General features: G+C 39.0%; 1 protein-coding gene across 1 annotated transcript in view; it reads right to left on the minus strand.

Annotated features, from left to right (window-relative positions):
• The window catches only part of FBXL7 (F-box and leucine rich repeat protein 7), a 342,921-nt gene that overhangs the window by 139,979 nt on the left and 185,719 nt on the right, over nt 1-17,223 (minus strand). The gene's annotated exons all lie outside the window — the stretch shown is intronic.

Raw genomic sequence — 17,223 nt, forward strand, 5'->3', positions numbered from 1 at the left:
AATCTGAAACAGGCTCCAGGCTCTGAGCTCTCAGCACAGAGCCCGATGAGGGGGGGGCTCGAACTTGTCAACCACAAGATCATGACCTGAGCCAAAGTCGGATGCTCAACGGACTGAGCCACCCAGGCGTCCCTCCAAGCTACTGTTAATATGGCCATTATTAAAAAGGAAGTTGTATAAACTTAAGTAAATCATATTAATAACAAAATGAAAACTCAAAACTCATCACTTCTTTATTTTGACTGCATTTTCTATGTGTCCTTTGATCTATTTGGTGGAAACACGAAGATGTGGAACTCTGTGCATCTTGTCCCAACTCTGTGTTCAGCTTGGTGTTCAGCATGGTAGTAGCTTGACATTCACAATTTGAGGAGTATTTATACCATAGAAATTTTCAATGTTACAAATCAGGGCTTGATTTGTTATTTTTGGTCTTGTCCAGACTTAGGAGCATCACGGCAAAAGTGTTAATAATACAGATTAAGCTTAAAAGTGTATCATGTCTATAGCCAGCACATTGTGAGTAGTACACAAAGTTAAGAAAATATTTTTCCAGGTCTCCAATATTATTATCTGATTTAACATAGAGGTCATTAATGTCACTGACAAACGGTGAATTTTCAGAACATTTTATTGTTTCATTTTTGTATTACTCGTTAACATAAATAAGAACATTATCCATTATTCTTTTAAAAAAATTTTTTTTAATGTTTATTTATTTTTGAGACAGAGAGAGACACAGCATGAATGGGGGAGGGGCAGAGAGAGAGGGAGACACAGAATCGGAAGCAGGCTCCAGGCTCCGAGCCATCAGCCCAGAGCCCGACGCGGGGCTCGAACTCGTGGACCGCGAGATCGTGACCTGAGTTGAAGTCGGATGCTCAACCAACTGAGCCACCCAGGCGCCCGTTATCCATTATTCTTTACTACACACCAATTGCAACCATACATTGGCTACAAGCAATACAGCATTAGTGAAAGCATTCTGGAATAATCAATCAGTCACATCGATTTGGCTACAAAGAACATTGTATAAAATATCTATAATACATGCACAGACATTTTCACTGCTTTCTAGTATTCCATTATGTAACACAAACTGTCCAGTTTCCTGTTAACCAATAAGTGAGTTGTTTCCAGATTTTTTTAAGCAATGCTGGTCCGAATAGTTCCATGAAAGCTTCCTAGTGCCTATATGGAATAAATCAGCCATCCAAGGGAATGTACCCTTGGTGATACCTGAGTACCTTGCACCTTGTTCCAGCCCACATTCAGATATCCCAGACGCTGCCCAAATGGCCCTATCCCAACTGCAGGGACTGTGTCGTTCTATTTTCTGGGTCTAACCTCTCAGCAGCAGACTGTGCCATGGCCATGTGCCCACCTAAGCTTGATGGATAGTTGAAGGCAACCATTGGTGAAGGTTAGGGGTGGAGCCCAGATATGCACGCTGTGATGTCCAAGTGTATATGTGCAAATTTCCTGTCAGTTTAGAACAAGTTGCAGGATGGCGGGAGTATGAACGAGACACCAAGGTTCCTGGAATTCTAAACTCAAGACCCGGTCTTCCAGGTTGCTACGAAGATATATTTATCAAGTTTGCAGGACATACTTCATTGTAAGCATGACATATATCTGTTAAATATTTATCACGTGGGAGGTAGGCTTCCATTTGTATGCTCGCTATGGGCTCTATAGACTGGCTACTGGAGGTATTAAAATATTTCATAATAAAATATTTCTTAGAGAAAAGAAATACGCTAAGTGCACAATGATGTACATTCTCAGGCAACACTTATAATTTTTATAATAGCAAAACATCCACTATTAATAAGTTTATGATATATTTTTTAATGATCTAGCTAGGCAAAAAATAGCGCATAATGCAATCCTACCTAACAACCATTCTTATCTGGCTGAAATACATCTGGGAAAGTATCACTGAAATGCTAACAACTCAAGAAAAAAACAATACAAAAAATGGAGGGGTGGGGGGTATGAGGAAATAAAAGCAATATGAAAATCAACATTAACTGTGAAGGAGAGCTGAGGAATCGACACAGGTGGGAAGGTCTGAGAGTCAAAATAGATATTCTCTGTCTTTTTGTAAGTTGGGGAATTTTTTTTTTTTGTATTATCAGACGAACTGAAGGCAGTGCAGAGAGGCAAGAAAGGGGAAGGAAGAAAAGGAGGGAAAGAGAGAATATAAATAATCTCATTTGAATTACAAATAACAAGGTAGGACCTAAAATGAGTAATTTTTCTCCTATTTTTTTTAATCTTTGTTTGCCATGATTTTAGGCAGAACTTTTGAAGAATTTGTGAATGATCTTACTGACACATGCTGTAGCTAACCTCACAAGCTTGGAGCTTTTTAGAAAGTCACTTTAAATACTCACAAGTCTCTTGAAATCACATGCCTAAAAGAATTTAGAAGGAGACTGTTTTCTTTGATAGCACTGATCTCACACTGAAAAGCAAGTCTTTGAAAATCCAGGATAAGGTCCATAAGCAGAAAATGAAAGGAAAATTTACCTAGTCCTTATAATAAAATAAAAGATGAGCTCCAGGGATGTGTGTGACTGAGCATTCACAAAGCTCTACCAAACAGTCTCAATCATAAAAGCAAATAGGTAATTTTGAAATTTACGATAGGATCACTTTAAAAGCAAAATACTCAAGAATTAAAAACAGATATCACGATACTACAGAGGAAGTTGCACCAGGCATATGACTTAATAGAGGAAGAAAAAGATACTACATTTGAAAACTATTTTCAATCATATGTCTCACTTGACTCACTGTTGCCTTTATTTAACAAATAATTTGCACTGTAAAAACATCCATTGTGTTCCAGAACAAGCTTATTCTCTAAGCCTATTATACGAGGTCTTAGAATGTTGGCATTTTTCTCCCAGATTCTTTTTTCAGAGAAGCAGGGGTAACTACCAATTTAAGTGAAAAACCTCATATTAACCTGTTATAATAATCGTTGCGTGATTGCATATTATACTCCTTCCAATAAACCAGTTTGAAAGACAACGGATTAAAAAAGATAGTAGCTGATGACATTCCTGCTAAAGCCAGTGGCTCAGTGTTCATAATGATGGGTCATATTAGAAAAATTAATCGTTGACCAACACGTTTCAGATAACAAAGATTGCTGAATTTATTAAGTGGGAGAGAAAAATAAAATTAGCTAGCTATAAATGCAAAATCAGGCTTCCAATTTAAAACATATTAAGTTTTAAGAATTATTAAATGGTTTCCAAATAGGTACAAACTACATGCATATTTCCAAGGGTTCACAATAGAAATGGATCATGTAATGAGGCACAATGTGGCTTTATAACACCATTTTAAGCATGGAGAAAAGTCAAGTAATTTACTCAGTCATCCAAGGTAAATATAATCAAAGCTTAATGTTTACAACATGGAAGTTGCTAATTGGTTATCTTCCACCTGATTCTTGAACGTTTTCAGGAAAAGATTCAAAGAAGACCATAAGGAAAATGTCCTGTGGGCATCCATAACGTGGGCTTTTTATTACTATATTTTAAAGATAATGCTAATTAGTCATGATTGCTAACAAATGACTGATTGAGTGTCGGTATTATCGTTTATTGCTAACATCCTACTTTCCGCATTGCAATTCAATAGAGATGGTGAATTGAGATCAGGAAACTGGGGCAATTCCTCAGGGTGACTTCAGTACACAGCCCAGTGCCTGGCACAGAAGTGATGATCATGTTTGTTGAACAAACAAGTATCAGTAGCTACTAGATGTTGAATAGGTGCTCAACCTCCCACCTGCCGAGTCTTTTCCAGCTGGTGGATGGACTTCAGTGGAGTAGCCTTCTTGTTTCAGAATCTCCCACTGCTGTTCTCTGTCCCTTGCAAGGAGGGTCCTTGAGAATTCTGCTGAATTCTTCCATGATCATTGGTCTACATCAAAGCAAGTTACCTTGACATGAATCATTCCTGCAGAATGTCTGACATTTCCTTGAGTCGGTGGTATAGATTTTAATTGACAAATAAATGTCCACCCTTGTTAAGACTTTAGAAAGATAAAGACACTCATAAAAGACCTAACTGCTCAGCTGGTGGGGAAAAGCAATAAAATTGTCACCTGAAAAGGATTTGTTTCAATCCATTTGATTGTACTTCTGGATGCTATCTGTCCACATTCTGAAATGCAGGATGGAATAAAGAAAAATAAATGGCCTTCATTTGCAGGAAGTAATATATTGCAGTGGTAAAAGCAAGACTTTATTATGGGACCAACTGCCACCTATTAACTTAGCCTTAAAATTTTCCTTCTCTGCAAAATAAGATAATAGTACCTGCTACAGGGCTCTTGTGGTGACTGTAGGAGATCATTGTAGGCAGTTCACCTGGCATATGTCAGAAACATCATATTTTTCCGTAAGGAAACAAAGGGGAGCGTGAGGTCAAACACACAAAGAAATCTTCAAACCTTTGCTGTTCCTCAGAGCAGTGTGGGGATCCTTTTAAAACTGGTCTCGGGATAACTATTAAGATGGCTACAGTGCTCAGAACAACTGGTTTGAGTCAATTCCTGGGAAGTAAGTAATGATATCCCCTGAGCTTACAATTCCATTCTGAATTGTGTTCCACAGGAAAAAAATCCAGATTTCAGTAGGGAAGTGTGGCCAACGTGCTTGGACAAAATTCCAGGTTTATCCTTGGGTGAAGGCCACAAACAGAAATGGTTTAGCGTTGTTTAAAATGATGGAGAAGCCCTTTTGTGACCGGTCTTTTTATCACCTTTAGTCACTCAGAATTCTGTCTCCCCAGTACACATTCATGAGAACTTCAAGTGATCTTAATGTTTAAAGAAAAAGAAAAAGGTCATTTATGTTTCCTCAACACTGCAAAATTGCACTGATGATATTTATTTTAAACACTATGTATTTTTCCCTTAGCGGAAAAGCCCATTATTATTACAGCTGAAAGCAATAACTTTCAAACTGGGAAACATTTCCAAATCAAAAACTTGTGATTATCACCATGCGTGGATGACTGGCTGTGTGATTTTATTTGTTTGTATATTTGACAGGCATCCCTTAAAGGGTCAAACGTATATGAAGACATATTTATTTAGCTAGCCTTCGACTGCCCTTGTTTATAATTACCAAAATATCCAAAACTTATAAAGGATTAGGACAGATTATTTATTTTAGTAGCTTGGGGATTTTCCACTTTAGTTTATCCGAACCTTAACTAATAATCCACCCAAAGCCAGGGAAAAAGACACTTTGGGACTTGTTGCCTTTTTCTCCCCAACATTTTGTTTTGAAAACTGTCAAACCTATGGAAGAAATGGAAGAACAGTATAACAAATGTCTATATACCAAGATTTACCAATTGTTAACATTTACCACATTCTTTCTCTCTCTCATTTACATCTGCCTATAGATGTATGCATACGAGTGTATGTGCATATATATGTATATATGTACGCACAGGTACCCACACAGGTACAGATTCTCTTATTCTGAATTAATTGAGAGTCGGTGGCAAATCTTATTACTCTGTATCTCTAAAATATTTCAGCATTGGGGCGCCTGGGTGGCTCAGTCGGTTAAGTGCCCGACCTCGGCTCAGGTCATGATCTCACAATTCGTGAGTTCGAGCCCAGCATCGGGCTCTGTGCTGACAGCTCAGAGCCTGGAGCCTGCTTCCGATTCTGTGTCTTCCTCTCTCTGCCCCTTCCCCACTCACGTTCTGTCTCTCTCTCAAAAATAAATAAACATTAAAAAAAAGAAAAGAAAAGAAAAGAAAAGAAAAGAAAAGAAAAGAATTCAGCATGTACCTTCCATGAAGGATATTAGCCCATACCACATCAATATAATTATCACACACAGAAAATTTAACAATAATCTGATACTCTTAACATACACTCTATATTTAAAGTTTTTCCCATTGAGGCAGTAATGCCCTGTAAAACTGAGAAATTTTATTTTTGAATTCAGGATCTGATCAAGGATCCTTTATTTTGTAACACTTCCATAGGCTCTTTGGCTTTCAGGACACTGGCAATATTTTTCAAGAGCCCATGGCATTGTTTTACACAACAAGCCTCCATCTGGGTCCATCCGTTTTCTCACACCTAGTTTCAGGTCACACATCGTTGGCAGGTGCACCTCAGAAGCGATGTTGAGCAACTTCTTGTGTCTCTCTTTACGTGATTAGGATCTCAACTTTTCACTCACCTTTTCTTACTCAGCCAAATGTACAACTGCAAGGGGGTAAGCAAGCACTTTTAGTTGAGCTTCTTATTAGGCTCATGACCTGACCACCAGTCTGCAACATCGTTAGACATCTGAAGTGGAGTGAGTCCAGAGAGAATTAAAAAGGGGAATGGTTTGGTACTCAGCACTCATTCGTTAAAAAAAAAAAATTTTTGTTAATTTTTTTTTTTACATTTATTTTTGAGAGACAGAGCATGAGTGGGGGAGGGATAGAGAGAGAGAAGGAGACACAGAATCTGAAGCAGGCTCCAGGCTCTGAGCTGTCAGCACACGGCCGGACACGGGGCTCGAACCCACAAACTGTGAGATCATGACCTGAGCCGAAGTTGGATGCTCAACCGACTGAGCCACCCAGGCGCCCCAAATGTTTATTTTTTTTTTTTTTTTGAGAGAAAGAGAGACAAAGCGTGAGTGGGAAAGGGGCAGAGAGAGAGGGAGACCCAGAATCCGAAGCAGACTCCAGGCTCTGAGCTGTCAGCACAGAGCTCGACCCACACGGGGTGCGAACCCACGAACCACGAGATCGTGACCTGAGCCGAAGTGGGACGCTTAACCGACTGAGCCACTCAGGTGCCCCAGCACTTATTCATTGTAAACAAACATCCCTAGAAGAGTTTGTGATTGAGTCTCAGTGGAATTCTACTTTGCCTATCTGCTGGGTGGATGGAAGTATATATACACTGTCAAACCAGGCCAAGGACACAGTCTTCATACCTACAAGACATCAGAATACAAGGAGCAGGTATTCCTGAGAACCTGAAAGAAGACAGAAATACACTGCCAAACACAGCTCTCCAGACCAAGTGGTCCATTCAAGGAGGCCCCGCCAATGCATAGCGCCTTATATGGCAGATTATTTAAAGTAGAATCAATCCATGTCAGGAGACTCTAGACTTGCTTTCTAGATAAGTCTTTGAAGAAAATAAAAATGCTTAATCACCTGGAATAGTTAGGTGAAGTCAAGCCATAGCCAAAACTGTTCAGGAATACTGCCTAATTATACTTTGCTTCCAAGACATTAATTAAACGTTATTATCAAATACGATTTTTTAAAACATAAATGGCAACCACTAAGCAAATCTGGAAATTAGAGTAGATTGCATTCTCCAAAATATTAAGGGAAGGAAAAAATTTTTTAATTAAATAAAAAAAGAAATATTAAGGAAGGGGGTGAACACTTGCTGTAACTTAAATGGTAAAATGAAAACAAGGATTCTGTTGTAAGCCCCCAGCATATTTTTCAGTATAATGTCATACACCTATACTAAAATCCAAAGGGTCCTTTTTCAGAAGTGGGCAAATCCAGCAGGCAGAAAATAAGTACATAGCTGAACTGAATAACACCAAATTGGCATCTATAGGCTACCTCATCCAACAACAGCAGAATATGTATTTTCTCAAGCTAATATGGAACATTCACCAAGGTGGATCACATTCTGGGCCATAAAACACCTTGACAATTGTAAAAGGATACTAATATACAATGTCTGCTCTCAGACCACAATAGATTTAAACTAGAAATCAGTAAAAGAGAAATAATAGGAAAATCCCCAAATATGTAGAGATTAAACAGTATACTTGTACATAATACAAGGGTGCAAGAAGACATCTCAAGAGCAATTTAAAAATACTTTTAACTAGATGAAAATAAAAACACAATTTGTCACAATCTGTGGGAGCAAAAGCAATGCTTAGAGGGAAATTTATAGTATTGAATGCACAGATTAGAAAAGATCTAAAATCAATAATCGAAGTTTCCACCTTAAAACCTATAAAAAGAGGAAATTAAATCCAATGTAAGCAGAAATAAAATAAAATTAAATTAAATTAATAAAATTAAAATGACCCAAAGCAAGCAGAAAAAAAGAAATAATAAGCACTAGAGCAGAAATCAATGAAATTATAAACAGGAAGTCAGTAGGGAAAATCAACAAAACCAAAAGCCGGTTCTTCAAAAACATCAATAGAATTCATAAGCATCTAGCCAAGGTAACTAAGAAAAAAGAGAGAGGACATAAATTAATAATATTAGAAAAGGGGGGACATCATTACAGATTCTCATGGAAACTGAAAACATAATAAGAGAATATTATGAACAACTCTATCCTCACAAATTTGATAACCTAGATGAAACAGACCAATTCCTTGAAAGACAGAATCTACCAAAACTCACACAGGAAGAAATAGATGATCTGATTAGGCCTATCTCTGTTAAATAAATTGAATTAATGATTAATCATCTTCTAAAACCAAAAGCACCCAGCCCAGATGAGTTCACCAGTGAATTCTACCAAACCTTTAAGGAACAAATTATACCAAGTGTACAATCTCTTTCAGAGGATAGAAGCAGAGGGAATACTTCCTAACTCATTTTTTGAGGCCAGCATTACCCTAATATCAAAACAAGACAAAGACAGAACAAGAAAAAGAAACAACAGACCAATATCTCTCATGAACATAGATGCAAAAATCCTCAACAGAATATTCGCAAACTGAATCCAAAAGAGTATAAAAAGTACACACTATGACCAAGTGGGATTTATCCCAGGTATGCATAACTGGTCCAATACTCAAAATTCAATTAATGTAATCCATCACATACATGAACAGACAAAAAAGGAAAATCACATGATCATATCAATAGATACAGAAAAAGGATCTGGCAAAATCTAAGACATATTCATGATGAAAACTCTGAGTAAATTAGGAATAGAGGGAACCTTTCTCAACTCGATAAGGACTATCCACAAAAATACCTATAGCTAACATCATACTTAATGGGATGAAACTCACAGCTTTCCTATTAAGATCAAGTACAAAGCAAGAATGTCCCTTTCACCACTCCTTTTCAACATCGCACTGGATGTTGCAACATCGCACTGGATAATGCAATAAGGCAAGGAAAAGAAATAAAAGGTATATATATTGTGAATGAAGACTTAAAACTGTCTTTGTTCACAGATGACATGATCGTTTACATAGACAAGCCAAAAATATTGGGAAACATAAGCAAAAATAAACTATTGGGACTTCATCAAAATAAAAAGCTTCTGCACAGCGAAGGAAGCAATCAACGAAACTAAAAGCAGCCCACAGGATGGGAGAAAATATTTGCAAATGACATATTGGGTAAAGGGTTAGTATCTAAAATCTATAAAGAATTTATAAAACTGAATACCCAAAAAACACATAAGCCAGTTAAAAAACGGACAGAAGACATGAACAGACATTTCTCTAAAGAAGACATACAGATGGCCAACAAGCATATGAAAAGATGCTCAATATCACTCATCATCAGGAAAATACATCAAAATTGCACTGAGATATCACCTCACATCTGTCAGAATGGCTAAAATTACCAACACAGGAAACAACAGGTGCTGGCGAGAATGGAGAGAAAAGGGGAGCCATCTTAAACTGTTGGTGGGAATGCAAACTGGTGCAGCCACTCTCCAAACAGCATGGAGGTTCCTCAGAAAGTTTAAAAAGAAAGTTAAAAAAATACCCTATCATCCAGCAATTGCTCTCCTAGGTTTTTACCCAAAGGATACAAAAATACTGATTCAAAGCAATACATGCAACCAATGTTTATAGCAGCATTATCAACAATAGCCAAATTATGGAAAGAGCCCATATGTCCAGTGACTGATGAATGGATAAAGAAGATGTGATTATATATAAAACAACAGAATATTAATAAGCCTTAAAAAAGAATGAAATCTTGCCACTTGCAATGACATGGATGGAGCTAGAGAATATTATGCTAAGTGAAAGACGTCAGTCAGAGAAAGACAAGTACCATAGGATTTCACTTATATGTTGAATTTAAGGGGAAAAAAATGAACATAGGAGAAAGGAAAAAGAGGAAAACCAAGAAACAGCCTTAAAAAAAAAAAAGAAATAGACTCTTACCTATAGAGAACAAAGTGATGGTTATTGGAGGGGAGGTGGGCATGGGAGATGGGATAAATAGGTGATGAGTATCAAGGAGGGCGTTTGTGATGAGCACAGGTGTCATATGTATGTGATGAATCACAAATTCTACTCCTGAAACTAATATTGCACTGTTAACTAGCTGGAGATTTAAAAAAAATTGGGAAAATAAAAAAATAAAATCCAAAAATATCAACAGAAATCTCTTGGAATAGGGGTGCCTGGGTGGCTCAGTTGGTTAAGTGTCCTACTTCAGCTCAGGTCATGATCTCACTGCTCATGAGTTCAGGCCCCATATTGGGCTCTGTGCTGACAGCTCAGAGCCTGGAGCCTACTTCGGATTCTGTATCTCCCTCTCTCTCCATCCCTTCCCTGTTCACACTCTGTCTCTCTGTCTCTCAAAAATAAACATTAAGAAAAAAAAGAAATCTCTTGGAATAAATAATTGCAGCAAGTTTGCAAGATACAACATTAATATATAAAAGTCAATTGCTCTCCTATATACCAACAATGAACAAATGGAATTTGAAATTCAAAAGTCCAATGCCATTTACATTAGCACCCTCCAAAAATGAAACACTTAAGAATAAGTCTAACAAAATATGTACAGGACCTGTATGAGGAAAACTACAGAACTCTGATGAATGAAACCAAAGAAGACTAAATAAATGGAGACATTCTGTGTTCACAGATGCAAAGACTCAATACCAAGATGTCCGTTCTTCTCAACTTCATCTATAGATTCAATGTAATCACAATAAAAACAACAGGAAGTTATTTTATGATATCAATAAACTCTTTCTAAAGCTTATACATTCAGGGACACCTGAGTGGCTCAGTTGGTTAACCATTTGATTTCATCTCGGGTCATAACCACATGAAAAAAAAGGAAAAAAAAAAAAGAATCGAGGCACAGGCCTTACATCTTTCACAAAAATTAACTCAAAGTGGATCATGAACCCAAATGCAAAAACACAACTATGAAACTCCTAGAAGAGAACACAGGAGAAAACCTATATTGATCTTAGATGCAACACCAAAGGTAAAATCCATGAGAAAATAATTAATAAGATGAATTTTGTTTAGAGTAAAGAAACTCTCCTCTGTGAAAGACAATTATCAAGAAAATGGCTAGACAAGTTACAGACTCAGAGAACATACGTGTAAAAGGTGTGCTTGACAAAGGGTTGTTATCCAAATATACAAAGAACACTTAAAAATCAATAAAAAAAAAAAACCGGGGCGCCTGGGTGGCGCAGTCGGTTAAGCGTCCGACTTCAGCCAGGTCACGATCTCGCCGTCCGTGAGTTCGAGCCCCGCGTCAGGCTCTGGGCTGATGGCTCGGAGCCTGGAGCCTGTTTCCGATTCTGTGTCTCCCTCTCTCTCTGCCCCTCCCCCGTTCATGCTCTGTCTCTCTCTGTCCCAAAAATAAATAAAAACGTTTAAAAAAAAAAATTAAAAAAAAAAAAAAACATTCAAAAAATAGACAGTAACAGACCTTAACAGACACCTCACCGAAGAAGATATACAGATGGCAAAAACACTCATGGAAGCTTCTGTCATCAGAGAAATACAAATTAAAACAACCATGAGATTGCACCACACACCTATGATAATGGCCAAAATCCAGTAAACTGAAACGCTGACAAGGATTGTGGGGCTACAAGAATTCTCATATACTGGTAACAGGAACACAAAATGTCCTTTTCGAAGGGAGTTTGGTGGTTCCTAACCAAACTAAACATACTTTTACCATACAGTCAGTGCTCTTTGGTAACCCCAAGGGAACTGAAAGCTTACATCCCCACAAATGTCTGCATACGGGTGTTTATAACAGCTCTATCCATAACTGCCCAAACTCTGAAGCAACCAAGGTATCCTTCGGTGGGTTAATGGACAAATGAACTGTGGTCTGTGGTCTATCCAGACAGTGGAATATTACTCAGTGCTTTAAAAAATGAGCTATCAAGCCATGGAGGAATCTTTACTGTATGTTCCTAAGTGAAGAAAAGCCAATCTGAAAAGGTTACAGGCTATATGATTCCAACCGTCTGACATCCTGGAAAAGGCAAAAGTATGGAGATGATAAAAAAAGACAAGTGGTTGCCAGGAGTGTGTATAGGGGGGAAAAGATGAATGGGAACAGCACAAAGAATTTTTAGGGCAGTGAAATACTCTGTGTGATATTATAAGGATGGAATTTGTCCAAACCCATAGAACGTACAATACCCAAACTGAACCCTAAAGTGAACTGTGCGCTTTGGGGAATGCTGATGTGTCAATGTCAGTTCATCCCAGATTTTTAAAAAAATGCACCTGGTGAGTGATGTTGATAATTGGGAGGGGCGGGGGCTATCTCTACACCTGCCTCGATGCTGTTATACACTGAAAACTGTCCTAAAAAAATTAAGTCTTGGGGCGCCTGGGTGGCGCAGTCGGTTAAGCGTCCGACTTCAGCCAGGTCACGATCTCGCGGTCTGTGAGTTCGAGCCCCGCGTCAGGCTCTGGGCTGATGGCTCAGAGCCTGGAGCCTGTTTCCGATTCTGTGTCTCCCTCTCTCTCTGCCCCTCCCCCGTTCATGCTCTGTCTCTCTCTGTCCCAAAATAAATAAACGTTGAAAAAAAAAAATTTAAAAAATTAAGTCTTTGAAAAATCCAGAGAAGGCTCAAATTAAGCAATAAAATCTAGCAAGCAAATAAGCCAGAAATATTTATTATTATACTTAAGTATTAGGAGCTATAAATAAATTATAAGCTAGTTTCTGAATATGAGCACCTATGATTTGGTAGGACGCATGCAGAAATCAAGTAAACAGCAAAGCTTCATGTGACATTAATTAACTAACCAATATATAGGCCAGAGGATGTTAGGAAAAGTTGCAGAGGGAAGTGATAGATAGCAATGCATGACTGACCAGAGGGTGGGCAGAATTAGATCTAAGCTGTTAAGGTCGGAGTCAGCACGACAGGCAAGGAGGAAGGGAGAAGAAAGCCAACAGGCACAGGAAGGGGGTCGCTGTCACATCATCCTAATATAATAAATACGATGGGGACAAAACTGTCTGCAGCAAGCCAGGTATAAGCTGGCTACTTCAACTTGCCGCACATATACAGATGTTTGCGATCAGGTTCACACAAGCACAAAGTTCTCCTGTATGACATGAGCCTAAAAAGAATCCCCGTGGGCAGCCATTTCTTTGGCCAAAAGTCACACCGTCTGTAGAGTTCTCCTCTGCCGAGAGAACATTTGCCTCAAGAGAGATGTCCCAGGGAGAAATGATAAACAAAAGAGCGTTAGCAATCCTGAAAGCTGTACACAAAAACATGGTTTTACAGTTTAGTGTCATCCTCTGTAGACAGTGCTGGATGGAATACATTTTGATGAGATGTGCATATTCTTAGAAATGCTGGCTGCTTTGTGAAAATACAATACGATCTTGTCGCTGGAGCAAATCTAGTCTGAGTACTCGAGCACAACTATTTACACTCCTGAAGCACAGCTTTTGCAACGGGCAAACACTGAGGAATTAGAGATAACTGTAGAGTCTTAATAATGAGCTTGACCTTTACAGATTAAAAATCGTACTGTCGCTGGCTGGAGAACAAACCACAGGCCACTGGTGAATGTTCTATAGTTAGTTCAATGGGTCATGTGGCACACTTAAATCGAAACAGATTCCAGAACATGATGAAATATAAATTAAATGAATACATAGTGATGAGACACAGGTTTATACCACGTTATCAGCAAGCTACAGCCCATGGGCCAAATCCAGTCTATTACTTATTTTTGTAAATAAAGTTTTATTGGAACGCAGCCATATCTGCTTATTTACATGTTGTCTCTGGCTGCTTTCTTGCTACATGACAGAGTTGAGTAGTTGTGACAGAGACCATATGGCCCACAAAGCGTAAAATATTTACTATCTGGTCCTTCACAGAAATGATGGCCAAGTCCTGGCCTCTGCTTTTAATTGTCAGGGCGTTAATTTCTCTTCCCGAAAATATGTGTGTTAGTTTCCTATTGCCACTGTAATATATTATCATAAATTAATTTACTTAAAAAAACAGAAATTTATTATCGTACAGTCTTGAAGGTCATAAGTTCTAAAATCAAGGTGTCAGCAGATCTGCGTAACTTCTGGAAGCCCCAGGGGAGACCTCATTTCCTTGCCTTTTGTAGCCTCTAGAAGCCAACTGCATCCTTTGGCTTGTGGCCCCATCCTCCATTGTCAAGGCCAGCAATTCAATCTCTGTTGTCATGGTGCCTTTATTTTCTTCTTTGCTCTTATTATTACATCTCTTTCTCAGAGTCCGACCCTCTTGCCTCTTTCTTAGTAATGACCCCTGTTACTACGCTGAACAAAGCCAGATAATCCAGAATAATCTCCCCATCTCAAGATCCTTGACTTAACTGTATCTGCAAAGTCCCTTTTCCCATGTAATTTACAATATTCATAGATTCCAGGAATTGGGATGGGGCCATCTTTGAAGGGACATTATTTGGTCTACCCCAACATGCAAAAGGATTTATTTTCCAAAAAGAGCATGGATGCTTGAAAAACAAAACCAAAGGTGGTTAAGTATGCATAATATAGACTTAACATTCACCAAACCTTTTCCACACTTCTTAATTCTTATCAAACCTTTCTCTCTGAATCCTAAACTCTTTCCGTCATGGTGTATTGCTGTCTCAGAACATCACGTCCTTACATGTGAATATTGACATATTTTTGTTCAGAACAACACAAGAATTTAATCAAAATTTATATCTACAGTTTCCTGGAAAAAAAAAAAGAATCACTCTTTTGGTCTGCTTATCACCCTAATTTAGAAGAGACAAAAACTTCATTCACGTACCCCTAAAAGGCAGGGTAGGAAATAATGAATGCCACAAAATGTTAGGGGTAAACTTGCATTTGAAGATGGAGAAGCTGGGCATAGGAAGGAAGTTGGCAGGAAAGGCCTTAAGTAACGGCTGCCTGTGACAAGAGCTGAAGGAAAAGCATAGAAAGAAACATGTGCAGGGATATAGCAAGGGGTAACTATAGGTAGGAGCAAATCCTACAAGTTAGATGGGTCACAGGTTATGTGATGGTGGATGGCAAACCAATGTGGAAAGCCTCAAATTCTAGAGACTTTAGACAAGGTATAGATGCTCAAGATTTTCTGTCTGAGTAGATGCTGGACCAGAGCTGTGCTGATGTGATATCAGTCTAATTAAATTCATAGGAAGGGGTGCCTGGGTGGCTCAGTTGATTAAGCGTCCGACTTCAGCTCAGGTCATGATCTCACAGTTTGTGAGTTCTAGCCCCGCATCGGGCTCTGTGCTGACAGCTTAGAGCTTGGAGCCCTGAGCTCCTTGGATTCTGTGTCTCCCTTTCTCTCTGCCCCAACCCTGTTCATGTTCTGTCTCTCTTTAAAAAATAAATAAACATTCAAAATAATTTTTTTAAGAATTTATAGGAAGGGGCGCCTGGGTGGTGCAGTCGGTTAAGCGTCCGACTTCAGCCAGGTCACGATCTCGCGGTCCGTGAGTTCGAGCCCCGCGTCGGGCTCTGGGCTGATGGCTCAGAGCCTGGAGCCTGTTTCCGATTCTGTGTCTCCCTCTCTCTCTGCCCCTCCCCCGTTCATGCTCTGTCTCTCTCTGTCCCAAAAATAAATAAACGTTGAAAAAAAAAAAATTAAAAAAAAAAAAAGAATTTATAGGAAAAAGGGAGGTCAGATAACATACAAAGGGAATACCTTTTTCTTCTGTCCCTTCCTTCTTTTCTTCCTTTCCTTTCCTTCCTCCCTTCCTTCCTTCCTTCCTTCCTTCCTTCCTTCCTTCCTTCCTTCCTTCTTTTGTTTCCCACCATCCCTCTCTCTTTTAGTTTCTTTAGCTACCAGTACATGGCCTCTTGGCTTTGTGGGGATTTTCTTTCAAATCCTTATTTAAGGGGTGCCTGGGTGGCTCAGTTGGTTAAGCGTCCAACTTCGGCTCAGGTCATGAGCTCCTGGTTCCAGCCCCGCATCAGAATCTGCTGACAGCTCAGAGCCTGGAGTCTGTTTAAGATTCTGTATCTCCTCTCCCTCTCTCTGTCCCTTGCTCTCTCTCTCTCTCTCTCTCAAAAGTAATTAAACATTAAAAAGTTTTTTAAAAACCTGATTTAAAATATAACAACGGAGTGCTTGGGTGGCTCAGTCGGTTAAGCATCTGACTCTTGATTTAGGTTAAGATCAAGCCCCTTGTGCAGCTTTGTGCCAACAGTGTGGAGCCTGCTTGGGATTCTCTCTCTCTCTCTCTCTCTCTCTCTCTCTCTCTCTCTCTCTCAATCTCTCTCTCTCTCTCTATTGGGCCCCTCTTCATTCTGTCTCTCAAAAATAAACATATGTGTGTGTGTGTGTATGTGTGTGTGTGTGTGTATACAACACATGCTCTATGTGTGAACTTCCCACAAAAGAGACATGTAAAAAGCAACACACAAGTCATACAACAGGTAACTTCATGAATCATAAAAGGTGACCCACCCAAGACATGCATACATACACTCATCAAGAACGGAGCATTTCATTATGTCTATCCATGCCTATATCTGCGTCTGTCTATCTATCTATCTTTGGGGGTAAAAGAAAGGTAGAAGAAGCTAGGAAGATTTCTCCTAAGAATGAATTTGATGGAAGAACTGACAAAAGCATAAAGCAAACCAGAATCCTCCAGGGTTGTATTGATGAGAGAGTACTTCTGGCCACAGAAGAGGCAGGGCAAAGCTCAGAATTTCCCCAGGGTAGCCCTTCTTCTGAGTGTTCTGCTCTCCTCCAATTGTCTTGAGAATTTCCTGGCTACTCTTGAAAAGCGTCTGATGGTAGATTAAGGACTTACACGAGCACAGGCACTGTTCGTTTGCCAATCCATTCGACTGGCCTGGTGGGGACTAAAGGACTTCTAAAAGAAGTCTGAATTGAAATACTTCCGTTACCAAGCTTACTCCAATCTTCAAAGATCAGTAGTGCATAAAGAAAAACAGAATAGCGTA

This window comes from Lynx canadensis, chromosome A1 (genome assembly GCF_007474595.2).
Source record: "Lynx canadensis isolate LIC74 chromosome A1, mLynCan4.pri.v2, whole genome shotgun sequence".
Classification (NCBI taxonomy): Eukaryota; Metazoa; Chordata; class Mammalia; order Carnivora; family Felidae; genus Lynx; species Lynx canadensis.